The sequence below is a fragment of the Macaca nemestrina genome, chromosome 2, assembly GCF_043159975.1.
Source record: "Macaca nemestrina isolate mMacNem1 chromosome 2, mMacNem.hap1, whole genome shotgun sequence".
NCBI lineage: Eukaryota > Metazoa > Chordata > Mammalia > Primates > Cercopithecidae > Macaca > Macaca nemestrina.
In genome coordinates, this window is record NC_092126.1 from 118716299 (window position 1) to 118729200 (window position 12902).

General features: G+C 38.3%; 1 long non-coding RNA gene across 1 annotated transcript; it reads left to right on the plus strand.

Annotated features, from left to right (window-relative positions):
- Positions 1 to 970: 970 nt before the first annotated feature.
- LOC139361775 (uncharacterized) lies at positions 971 to 12125 on the plus strand. Its single transcript, XR_011619402.1, has 3 exons — positions 971 to 1481; positions 9615 to 9750; positions 12007 to 12125. It is a non-coding gene; the product is annotated as an uncharacterized lncRNA (long non-coding RNA).
- The last annotated feature ends 777 nt before the right edge of the window (positions 12126 to 12902 follow it).

Consider the following 12902-nt stretch of genomic DNA (forward strand, 5'->3'; position numbering starts at 1 on the left):
ATCTGACATTATTTTGGTATAAGTTTTCTGACTCAGAGAATTGTTTTTTCACTGGAGTAAAATTTCAGTGACATTCTATTTGCATAAAATTATTAATAAATACCATCTCTTTGTCAATTAAAACGAAAAATACTGCTGTTACTAGATCAGAGTATTTGATTTTGACAAGACATGTAATGTATACGTTGTCTAGAGGCTAGGAATATATCTATGTGGTTTCTGTACTCAGAAATCAGGGCCATCATAAAGAAGATCACCTTGGCAAGCTCCACGGCATGTTTTTATTAGTATTTCCTATGTCTGTGGTATAGGAGGAAAATACACCTATGCCTACAAATCGAATTGCATTGACCTAAAATATTGATTGCATATTAAAAAGTCCAAATTAAACCAAAGAAAACAAGTTGAATTTACAGACAATTTTCTCAGTCATAGATGGATTCTGTCTTATTTTTATTAGTTGATGTGCGTTTTAACAAACCATTTAAAATTCCTAGTACTATTAAGATGTCTTTTCACACGCCTGTGACATTACCTGGGAGAACTCAGCGACGTGAACATGAAGCTCTAATATTTTATGATTCAAGAATCCAAAAACAATTTGTTTCCTAAAAACAACCAAAAAAGAGCATGTTTTAAGAATAAATAAATAAATCTATAAGTGCATCATTGGGATATTGTATGGTAAAGCTAGCCAGGGCAGATCTTTCTGTGATGTTAATCATTAGTTTCTGATATATCTTGTGATTTTTTAAAACTCATTTTCTTGTATTTAAAATAAACTTATTTAAGACACAAATGTCCTGCTTAAGCTTATGTACTTTGGGTGTTTTCAGTCAAACGTTGCATTATCAAAAATTATTTCTCTATATCTCTGATAGTTCAATCTATTTTTAAAATTGCCTTCCTTGTCTCAGAGAGAAAACTCTTTCTCCTTACATTCCAACAATTGTTCCGTGACAGCTCAGTGTTTGTTGGAGACAGGATAAGGATTCTGATAGATCGACCCGGCTTGTACCTTGCAGTGCAGGCTCTTGCCTGTCTGCTGGGACCTAGGGCCGGTAGAGCTGTAACTGCACAGAGAAGACTGCCTGCTTCTTACAGGCTGCTTTTCAATGTCTGGGAGAGTTTAACTCTGCTCTGCATCTTCTGCCTCAGCTGGAATCCTACGTGTATCCTATCCCATTCCTACCAAACCAGTTTAGAACACCAAACATACCCCCACAGTTTGACCCTTTTTGGCAATCTTAGAAACTCAAGCATAGAGTTCAGAGAAATGTGAGCACCTGTATGAAGGGAAGATGGGTACAAAGGAATGAGTGGGGGTTCCTCTTCACCATCCCTAAAACTGTAGCAGTATTTAGAGGCATCACTGATAAGGGCGGTCTCAGAACTGTGCAAACATCTGCCCTGCCTGGCCTCTCAATGAAAAAGCTTCTACCCCTTAACAGATATTTCCACAAACTCGCTGTCCACCTCAGGTTAGTAAACCAATCAAGCCTTTTATTTGGAAACATGAGGCGACAACTCCTTAGTTAAATAATAAAGAAAATTCAAGATACCAAACACACGCCGAGGAACGAAATAGCTACATCAGAATAACAGATTCTGAGGCAGCATCAGATTCTTTCTGGGCATGTACGCAGTTTCAATTGAGTGTTCATTTTCCCTGCAACTCAATTTTCCATCCTGAGTTAAATGTCTAAAGGTAGAAGACAGACAAAGAGATGACTTTCCGGGGTTCCTTCTAGCTTCTAGATCTTGGTGCCTAGAGTTTAAATTATTTTGTTCTTAAAGTGGAACAGCTTATATCTAAAACATTAAGTGTATGATACAGCAGAAGAGTTAATAGTCCTTGAATTTATTACCTCCTTCCCCCTTTCAAGAAATATCTCACATTCTCTTCCAGAGCAGGGGTAATAACCTCATTCCTCTCAGGATCCACAGTGCTAGGCTTAAAATAGGGGTCTAGCATATCCTGAACTGACTTGAAATCACACATTTGGATCACTTAATAGTTAAGTTCCTTACAAACCTTAGGCATCCAAAGAGGGCTGAGGATACATGTTTGAAATAGATTATTTTTAAACGATGTAGATCTATGCATCCTGATGCAGATAGATCTCTAAGAGATGTGGAGGAAAAGAAAGTATGGAACAATACTTTCATCATATGATTCGGATTATGTTGTTTAAAAGAGAAGTAATGCCAAACTATTTGTTCCTTTAGGTCTGTATCTCTGGATGCAGATGTATTAGAAAAGCAGCAACAACAGGAACGCTATCCAACGCACTGACGGCAGCCTCTAGGAGAGGATGGACTTGGAACTTCATCTGACCTTTGTGTTTTTAACAACCAAAATTTATTAATTCAGGACTTGTGTTTCTAAAAGTAAGCAAAACGAAAAAAGGAGGTATAACAAATTTCTTATCACCAAGAGAATTCAGAAAAAAATAAGTAGATAGGTCAATGTTACATAGTTTATGAAAGCAAGGTGGAAATGCATAAAATCAGAGTGCCGTGGAAAGAATAATGTTGGGGCATTTTTCAAATGCATCTTGTTCTAATGTACTCTGAAAGGTGGTATAAATTAGCAGAAGTCACCCTAATGCACAGCAAATGCAAAAGTAGTGGCATTTGAAGGAATCACTTATTTTAAAAACAAATCTTAAAGGAACACGTTTAAACAGAAGTTAATGTAGATGTGTATTTACATTGAAAAATAATTTTCATTTTTGAAATACATTTCCTTTTTGGAATTTAATAAGCAGGTGAAAGGGATTTAGACTACAAAAGGAAAATTCAACTTAAGTTTTAAAACATTTGATGTTAATGGTTTTTGTGGGGATTTGAAAATTATCTAAAGATTTTGATGAAAATCTCTCCACATGAATATTTAACAAAACATCTACAAAGAGAAATTTTGTCTTGGTTGAAACTGGAATTTTTCCACTCACTCTATCAATATCTTTTTTCTTTATGATTTTGTTTAATTAGTATAATATTATTTTATTGTGAAACATTTCATGGCCACTGCAGAAAATCAGAAAGTACAAAAAGCAAAAAGGAAAAAATGAAAATATTCATAATTTAACCAGAAATAATTATCTTGGATTATGTTTTTGCTAACCCTCTTATGCATGTATGTATTCACATTAAAAATGATATTTTTCAAAAACAATTTTAACTTAATGCATTGGAACATTTTTTGTGCTATTGATTATTAAATATTTTAAAACTTGGAGACAAGAAGGCATCCTGTTTATCAAAGTTCTCAATTCACTCACTAAAAATTCACTCAATAAAAATCATTTGTAATCTCAAATCACTCACTTCATTTGATCCTCCCAAAATCTGGTGAGGGAGGAGGTGCAGGCACAGTTGCAGGGAATAGAGCCAGAACTGTTAACACTCCTGGTGAGACAGCAAAGTCAGAGAGTGTCCACCAAGTGTCACTTGGACACGGACACAAAGCATCCAAGTTCATAATCAGCTGGTGAGTAAAGGAGACAGGACCTGACCCCAGACCTCCTAATAATAAATCCCAAATCCCCCCTTCTGGACTATCACACTGCCATGGCTTTCTCCCTTGTACCATTCAGGATTCTGTCCAAATGGAATCTCCTCAAAACCCCTTTCCTTTCTCACCTTGTTCCTTGCTGTGTCTGTGAGGACCATGACACCAACTTGGTTTCCACCTGTAGCCCAGCACCAAGCACAGCATCCGGTACATAGTAAATGCTCAACGAAGGTTTGCTGATTGAAGACTACACCATGGCGCCACTGGCTCTCAACACGACCACAGTTTGGAGAGTTGTCAAAAGAGATGACGAACATAGGCTCTGACGAGCTGGCATATCTGTTTAGGTTAATCTGAGTAAACAGACTGAATCAATGTACTGGTTGGATTAAATTAAGTTCCCTATTTTCATCTCTGGGGAAAATCAATAAAACAAAAGAAGATTGTGAGAAGCAGATAAAACAACCATTATTGAACTAAAAATCCCCAAAATAACGCAGCTGATTTTTCTTAAAGTCTGTTTTAGTGAAGAAGCAAAAAGTTAATCAGTAGTTTTATACGATCTAAATAACCAAATGACAGAATAACCAGACTCTTGTCACTTCCTAATCAGCTATTTCTATGTGTGTGATAGAAAATATTGGAGTACATCTTTGCAGTTTATTTATTATTAATTACTGTCCTTATAAGAATGGACCAATAGGAAGGCCCCCTAGTGGTGAGTTACCGATTACATCGCTTTTTGGTTGGCACATTGAAAATTTTTAACTAAAAACAGTCCTGTACACGGCTGCATTTCTGTTTAAGCAGTATTTGTTAAAAGCACTTTTTTAAAAAAAGAAACAAGCTTTTCTCACAAATGTCTAAAAAGTTCTACCTTTGAAACATTTAGTCTAAGAATTCTTCGTCTTTCTCATGTTTACAAGCATAAGTAGTTCCTATATAAAGCTAAAGGAGGGCAAAACTGTATTTCTCTGTCTATCTTCTTGACTACTTGGTCTATTTTAAACTTTTTCTTTTTTCTAACTATTTTCCCCAGTAATATTCACCCAAAGAAATGTGTAGGCACAGTATATGACTATATATTTCATACTGAAATGTCTTTATTAATAACTTTTCTCCAACTTAAGTTAGTCTCACTAGAATAGTAGTATAGCTTTAAGTTGATACATTTGAAAATAATTTATTTGAATATATGTTTATTTAAAACAATAACTGGCTTCATTTTCAAAAATACATGTACAATTTAAATACTGTTGGGGCAAATGTGATGTCACCAGGAATTATAATACTGAAAGAAGTTAGTTCTCAAATCTTAAAAACAAAGCAACAAAAACTCAACTTACAGTTTTTAAAAATATAAGATATTTTTACTTTGAAAAATAATGTCAAACTGTATACATTTTAAATATATTTAATTAATATTTATTCTAAAACCCATTTTCTTGAAAATGAAATGTAATATCTAAAGTCTTTCCTGTAAGGATAATTATTGTTTTCTGCATTGAGTGGAAACATTTTAATGATCCTTTTAAAGGATGCAGTAAAAACAAAACACGCAACCTTCAACTGATTCCACGTTGTATAAAGTAACTCCTCTTTTGAGATTCACATTTCATCTGCAGACTGATATGATGCCATGGCATTTCAGGAAATGTAAACACAAACAAAAGATAGTAATGAAAAATGAGCGACTGCTGGGTTTTATGTTGTTATTCTAGTACTCTTCCTCCAGTTTACGCAGCTTATTTTCACTAAACTTTGTTATCTCGTTTTGCGTATTGTATTCCCTTCAATAAATGAGTGGTTTTGATCATTTTTCAAAAATGAAAACGCACATAGGCCATGTATACTCATATTTTTCTGAACCTGGACAGAACTATGCCAAAGAAAAGAGAACACATCTTTCTCTTTCCAAAACATAGCTGTGTTTCATTGCTAAATTTTTATACATCATAATTTCTAGAGACCTCTTCGTAAATTGTCATTAGCAGAAGGTCATTCTGGCCATTTGAATTATTGTGAGATTTTTCATGTACACAAAAAATAGAAAAAGGCTTCCCATTCAGGTATTTCAGTCGCTTTCCTAGTTTTGGTTGGTATGATATATTTAACATTGGGGCCATTTAGAGATCACTTGTGACTCAATTAAGGCAAGAATGAAAAACATTTCTTTAAAAGTTCCTTGAACTCAATTAAATGGTATTCCTATCTCCTCCTTCTCCCCTTGCCCTTTTGTAGGAGATGGCATGTTACTATGAAATATTACTGCCTTGCTTTGGCAACTTTATTTTGGGCTTTAGTTGTGGAGGAAGTGGAAAATTTTAAATATTCTAACCAAATGGATTAAAGAGATCACCTCTGTGCTTCCTTTGCCTGGGGTAAAAGGTCAACTCTCACTCACTTCCAATCTCCTACTTTCCCCCAGCCAGTCGGCAGTCCCCATGCCATGTTGCATGTATGGACGACAGGCCTTGAGGTCTTTTCTGTTAGAATATATAATCGCCCAGAGTTAGAAGTGGAAAATGGAAGCCTCTGATCATATGCTCATAAAAGGCAATTTCAGTGTCAGACCAGTGGACTGAATAAATATAGAAAGGATTTATTATGAAGTTCTGTAGTGATGCTGGCACCAGCAGCAAACTGCTGGGCAACATTCTGTAGCCAAAATCCAGGAACAAGCACAAACATTGAACCACTGTGTTCTCAGTGACAATAAGGAGAGTGGCTTTATGATTGGCTGGCATGGCCACAAAAGACACATGCTGGCATGTTTCAGGACATAAATGATAGACCTGCTGCTGGGAGTTTATAATTATTTAATCAAACCCAGACTGCAGGACCTGGAGACACATTGTTGTCCTCCCAAGAGTGGAAAAAGGACAGAACTCAAACATTGACAGGCTCCAGGGGGACCTGGAGGGGTCTGGGATTGTGGAGGTGTGTGCTTTCCCTGGCCAGCCAGAGACCAGCCCAGGCCCAATAAAGGGTCACTTCCCTTGGGCTACATCTCCCTTGTAGCCAGAGCTGGTAGGAGCTGAGTTACCCATCATCCTCTTGATGTGCTGATGGAAGTGGAATTAATTATATCTCCTTTCATGGAAGGAAACTTATGTCCTGCTCTGAACAGGAAACCACTCATTTGATCCAACTCTTTCTCCAGCACACACACACACACACACACGCGCGCGCACGCGCACACACACACACTTACAAAGGACTCCTGCCAGCTGCTTGCATTGTGTGTACATAGTTTTAAATCCTTGAAGACTAAAAAGCTCCACTCCATTCAACCCTCATCCCTGCATTTGGAGAGTAACATGATGGACATGCTATGGTCATGAAACATCCCATGGCACTGGATGTTTAGGGACGGGAGTGTGGGGTGCAACTGGACTTTGTGCTCCAAATCAGCCTACAATTCCATCCCAGCCTTATGGAAAAAGAAAGTTGGGGATGGGGATGGGATTGAGGCTTTCACAAGCAATGATTGTGCGTTTTGGTGGAAAGAGAACAAATTACTAAATTAGATTAGCATTATATTTCATTCCTAGCCCCTAAGAGATTTAGAAATTTAAATAAGGTACTCTATTGAATTCGGTTGTTACATGTAAACTTTAAGTTTCTATTTTAATGCCGCAAGAAATAGTGCATGAACTGATGATGTCATGAGGGCATGGATTTTTTTAAGGGATATTAAGTTAAAGCAAACTGGCATTAGAGAAAATGAATTCAATGTAATCTTGATGTAACTAATCAAAGTACCAATTCTTTTATTTCTCTTTCTGTACAGAAATGCTTTAAAGAGTGGCTACTACCAGCCAAGCAAACAGGAATTCCTCCCTATTTCTTCCTCTTTGCAATCCTATGTGTAATCTTCACACTTGGGATACTATAAAACATTTACCGTTATCCAAATCGATATTTTTTTCTCTAAATATGATTTTTTTCTTTAAGTAACTATGAACATTGTACAAGTGGCACATGGATACATTTTCATTGTAAATAAAATGGTGAAAGAAGTGAGAGCCCCCTCATTGCCCCCACTTTGTGGTTCTACTCCCTAACCCCAGAGGTAGCCATCATAATAGATTGGGTGTGTAGATTTCTTTCCCCCATATGTTCGTTCTTTGAAAGGAACAAATTTCAAAAACAAAGTATGGAAAATATTTAACCTTCTGCCACGATTATTAGGTTTTGATGTTTAAGAGGGAAAAATGCCCAAACACATAAAAGTGGAAAATCCCCAAACAATTTGGTAAGATATGCATTGTAGATTTCTTCATTCTGAGAAGTCCTCCAAAGGTTTGACAGACATACTTTTGAACATATGTAAAGACATCTCCACTTTTAGAAAATAAACTAAAAATGAGGTCGATTAAAAAAAAAAATACAAAATCTTTTATCAGTTTCCAAAGGAGGGAAAAAGAATCAGAAGGAAAAAAATTAAACCATATTTCAACTACTCATGTCTTATGTTCAACCAGTTTTGTCTTTTTTTTTTTTTTTTTTTTTTTTTTCTGCAGTGCACTGGCATAATTCTCAAACAGCTTCAGGAGTTTGGGGATTTTAAACACAGTCTCTTGCCATGATATAAATGTACATTTAAAAAATTGTTTGTTTTTAGCTGGCATTTTAACAGAATAATAATCTTCCTTTATTCCTTCTTTATATACCTTCAGTAATGCTAAAATAGTGTATATAGCAACTATAATTAAACAAAGATGTGGACTTATTTTATAGGTTGCAGTCAACGTTCTAATTTTGTTTTATAAATGAATTAAGAGGAATTTAAGCTAGCAAAAGAGGTTGAGATGATGGTAATGAACAGTCTGCTTAAGTATAAAATGATCAAGCAAACACAGTAACGAAATTATCCAGAGCATCTTGAATCTTCCCTTTGATGCCCTATGAAGATCCATGGGAATTTCCGTGCTCATGTTGCAAGCACCTCCCCTGACTAATAACGTATTGTTTACAGTTGCTAGCCTGTGCTGAATTTCTGTAAGGGCATTAATTATCAAGAATGCCATTTTCTATTGCCTGTCTGAGTAAGCTCAGAAACAGGACGACATTTTAAATACACCTTTAGGCTATACTCTGTCTTCGCATGATGCTAAATTCAGAGAACAAAGGACAAACCAAACTAAAAAACCACCAAGCCATTTCCTTGGCACCACATAGTCAACTAACCCAGCCAAAGTATGGAAGGCTCACGTTTTATTTGTTGTGTGTGTGTGTGTGTGTGTGTGTGTTTTTAAATGAGATCCAGAGAGAGAGAGAAAGAGAAAAGAGAGAAAATTCTGTAGCAAGAAGACACATGGTAATTCTACTTAGAGGGTGCTGTGGGTGAAATGAAATACCCAGTCCTTGCCCATGAAGAATACACAGCCTGGTACAGAAGACTAGATAAATTGCATAAGATGAAAACATAATTCTGACCACAGTCAATAGAATGAGATTCATACAGTAAAGTTCTAAAGAAACTTCATGGAAAGAACTATTTCCATGGTGTGTGTGTGTGTGTGTGTGTGTGTGTGTGTGTGTGTGTCTGTTGTGCTGTCTGTCCATCTTTAACAGGAAAATGGAATTGAGTGATAGTTCAGTGATTTTCAACTCAGCCATTTTTCTTATTTTAAAGAAAGCTTTCTCTAAATATTAACAGCTTCATTAAACACATTCCCTCAATAAGCATTTCTTCAACAATTGTAATGTTCCAGCAATATATTGGTGAGAGAAGTAACAATAATCAATAGGACAGGTACAGTTTGAAGGACATTTGATAGAAAAGGAATATGAGGCCCAGTATAACATGTTCTGACAATAATAATTTTAATCTGGAAATCTTCCTATGCATTATTAGTGTTGCAGGGGAGTTTGAAAATAAGAGGGCAGTACAGAGATGGAGAGGGCTCACTCATCAAGTTTGGGAGGCAGAAGGTAACAGAGGGGGACACTCGAACATGGCAGTAAGTGCAGGAACTCTTACAGGTGGACTGGAGTTATCAAGGGAAGGGACGAGGGGAGGAGCTAAGCTGGGGCACATGTAGAGGAAGTCCAATACTCACATCAATGGGAAATAATGTTTGACCAGTGTTATTGTTTTGTTTGCTTGCACAGCATAAGTCGTACTTCTTTGTCCTTTTCTGGAAATCATAAATGTGAATGTCATTTGCAGCATGCATTTGTATAGCGGATGGAAGTTCTCCATGGACCAGGCTTTCTCCAAGGTAAATCACTGCTATAACACCAGGATAGACAACCACATCTGGCTCTGAATGGGTGTCAGTAAATATAAATGTGGAAGTGTATCCACCGAGTACAGTCAAAATGTGATTCCCTTTAGTTTGAATTCATTGTTGCTGAGTTTACTGAAGTAAAGGGAAAGAATTCTCTACAATTTTCTATTCTGGTACCACAGGAAGTAATTAAAACCCCTACTTGAGGGGAATGTCTGTTTTGGGCCTTGATCTTGTCATGTTGTTGCCTAAAAAGAGTTTGGCGTCAGGATGAATTTCAGAGGCCACAGGCCAGTGAGTGTATCCAGTCCTGTTGTTGGCCCTACCTTAGGTGGGTGAACACACCTGCGGAGGTGTCAGTGGGTTCTTTAATATCACCGGGCTTTTCCTCAAATGGAGAGAGACTTGTTGAAAAAGATAAGAAATGTTTTTGTAAAATTCGCCTAAATGTGGCTCCTTTCTTTATTAGAAATATAGTAGTTTCATTTCAAAGGAGAAAACTCTGTTGCCTGTTCTTCAGTGTTGAACAGCTGAGGTGGCATTTATGGGTTCTAGATCAATATTATAAAGTTAAACATGAACGCTGATCGTCTTCTTTTAGCTTTAACCAACCAGTGTAGCTAATTGGCTGAACTAGACTTTGCACTGAGTTTCTTTTGAGTTAAAGGAGAGCCGGGTGAATCTTCCCAAGAGAAGAACATCTCAGATTTCTGTCCAAACTCTGACCTACCTCATTGCTGGAGGCTATTAAAAGAATAGAAAATTTCAACTTTTATAGCATGAACTTCCTTTAGGGCTTCCAGTAAGACTTCTGTGCAATACCAGCCATAAAGGAGAAGGGGAAGGAAATTGGAAAATAAGGGCTAAGAAACTAGATAGGGGATGGCAAGTAAATATCAACTCTGATTGATTAATGGTTGCTGCTAGGAGCACTGGGTGGGAAGGATCAGAAAGTTGCATCTGGGGTCATTGGAAAGAGCACCATGATTGATGATCACTGTCTGCCTTAGCTACAGAGCGGGATATAGGCCCGGATGCAATGACTTGCCCTCACCAATAGTTGATAACATCCCTCTGACTCACACGTCCTATGAGTCTACATAGGCAGAATTTTCATTTAGAAATAATAGATACTTTTTCAAAGATATAAGGATATCAAAGATTGCAGATTATAGAAAATTAGTGGCCCAGACCAAGCCCTTTCTTTAAGACTGCTGAGTCTACTGGGGAGGCCAATAAGCACGTAACTAAATAGACTAGAAGACCAAATATAGGGGTCCAAAAGTGACTAATTCTAAGTAGGTTTGGATGTGGTTTGTCCCTGACAAAACTCATGTCGAAATTTAATGGCCAATGTAGTGCTGTTGGGAGGTGGTACCTTTAAGAGGTGATTAGGTTTTTTTTGTTTTGTTTTGGTTTTGGTTTTTGTTTTTTTGAGACAGAGTCTCTCTCTGTCTCCAGGCTGGAGTGCAGTGGTGCAATCTCGGCTCACTGCAACCTCTGCCTCCCCGGTTCAAGCGATTCTCTGGCCTCAGCCTCCCAAGTAGCTGGGACTACAGGCGCATGCCACCACGCCTGGCTAATTTTTGTATTTTTAGTAGAGACAGGGTTTCACCATGTTGGCCAGGATGTTCTCAATCTCTTGACCTCGTGATCCGCCCACCTCGACCTCCCAAAGTACTGGAATTACAGGCATGAACCACCGAGCCCAGCCGGTGATTAGGTTTTTAAGATGGATTTCTTGAGAGGCTGGGTTAGTTTTCCTGGGAATTGATTTGTTCTCATGAGAGACAGAGCTTCTCCTTTCTTCTGCTTTCTGCCATGAGTTGAAGCAGCTTGAGGCCCTCACCAGATGGGCTGCCAGATCTTGGACTTCCCAAACTCCAGAACCATGAATGAAATAAGCCTCTTTTCTTTAGAAATTACACAGTCTTACATATTCTGTTATAGTAACAAAAATGGACTAAGGTAGCATGGGGAAAATGTTCTGGAAAGGAGGGAATCAGAACTTGGCTTTAAAGGTTGAATAGTGGTCCAAAAGGCACAAGGGACAGAATTCCCTGCAGCAGGAACCCAGATGAGCAAAGGCCCTGAGATGGAGAAGGTCATGGTACATTTGGAGTCCTGAATTTGCTGAAGCAGCAGAAGAAAACAGTGAAGTCTTGGAGGGACAATGGAGGTGGAAGAGGGAGCTGCAAACATAGCCAGGACCTTAAGAACTACAAGAATTTGAATTTTATTCTCTAGGCAATGGGGAGCCATGGAAATCTTTGAAGCAGAGGAGTGTTCTACTCAGAACTGTTCTATTAAATGATTATTGTGCAGCGGGGTGGAAGCTGGATTAGCAGGAGAAACCCTGGAGACAAGGAAATTCAATTTAAAGTCTACTGCAAGAGGTAAGGAGGGCTTGACCAAGGTCAGGGTCAGACGCTCTAGAAAGAGGAGGTTGGGTACATGCCCCTGTGGGAGGGGAAGCTAGGGCAGCAGTGGCAGCCATCTCTTGTGTTCCAGGCCAGCAGGGTCTCTCTCTCAGTCCCAGACCCACACTGTGCTTCAGTAGGGGGCAGGAGGGCAAGGGATCTTGCTCTGGGGGAACAGGTCAGCAGGCTTCTGTTCTGAGAAAAATATGATGACCTTTATCTTTTTCCTAGCGCCTTGGCACCAACATGACCCTGACCGACATTTTCCTTTTTAGTCATGGCTGTACTTTTCCATTTAAATAAGATGCAAGCCCAGCTCCATGGGGATTCCAGGGAGTCTGGAAAGGTGAAGTCATCTCTTGCCTTAGGATACAGCAGGCACATTATTGCTCTGTTTTCAATCCTAGAATCTGGAAGTTGGGGAGGATCTTAAACATCCCATCTGACTTCCCTTGGGCAAGAAAGAAAAGTATGCAAACAGACCATCAACAGTGCCAATGGGCCTCTGGTGGTGAGGAAGACACAGAGGTTTGATGTGGGGAGCAGGGGAATAAAACTTCATGCCCTGTCCGTACTGTGGCTGTCCTTAAACCACAGCTACAACAAAGAAGCCCATGTTTATTAGGCTGTATTTGGGGAGGGAAGCAAATTGGCACTGGATTGTCTCAGACCAATAAAATATTAAATTACTATAGAAATAATACCTTGTCATGAAAGGCATCC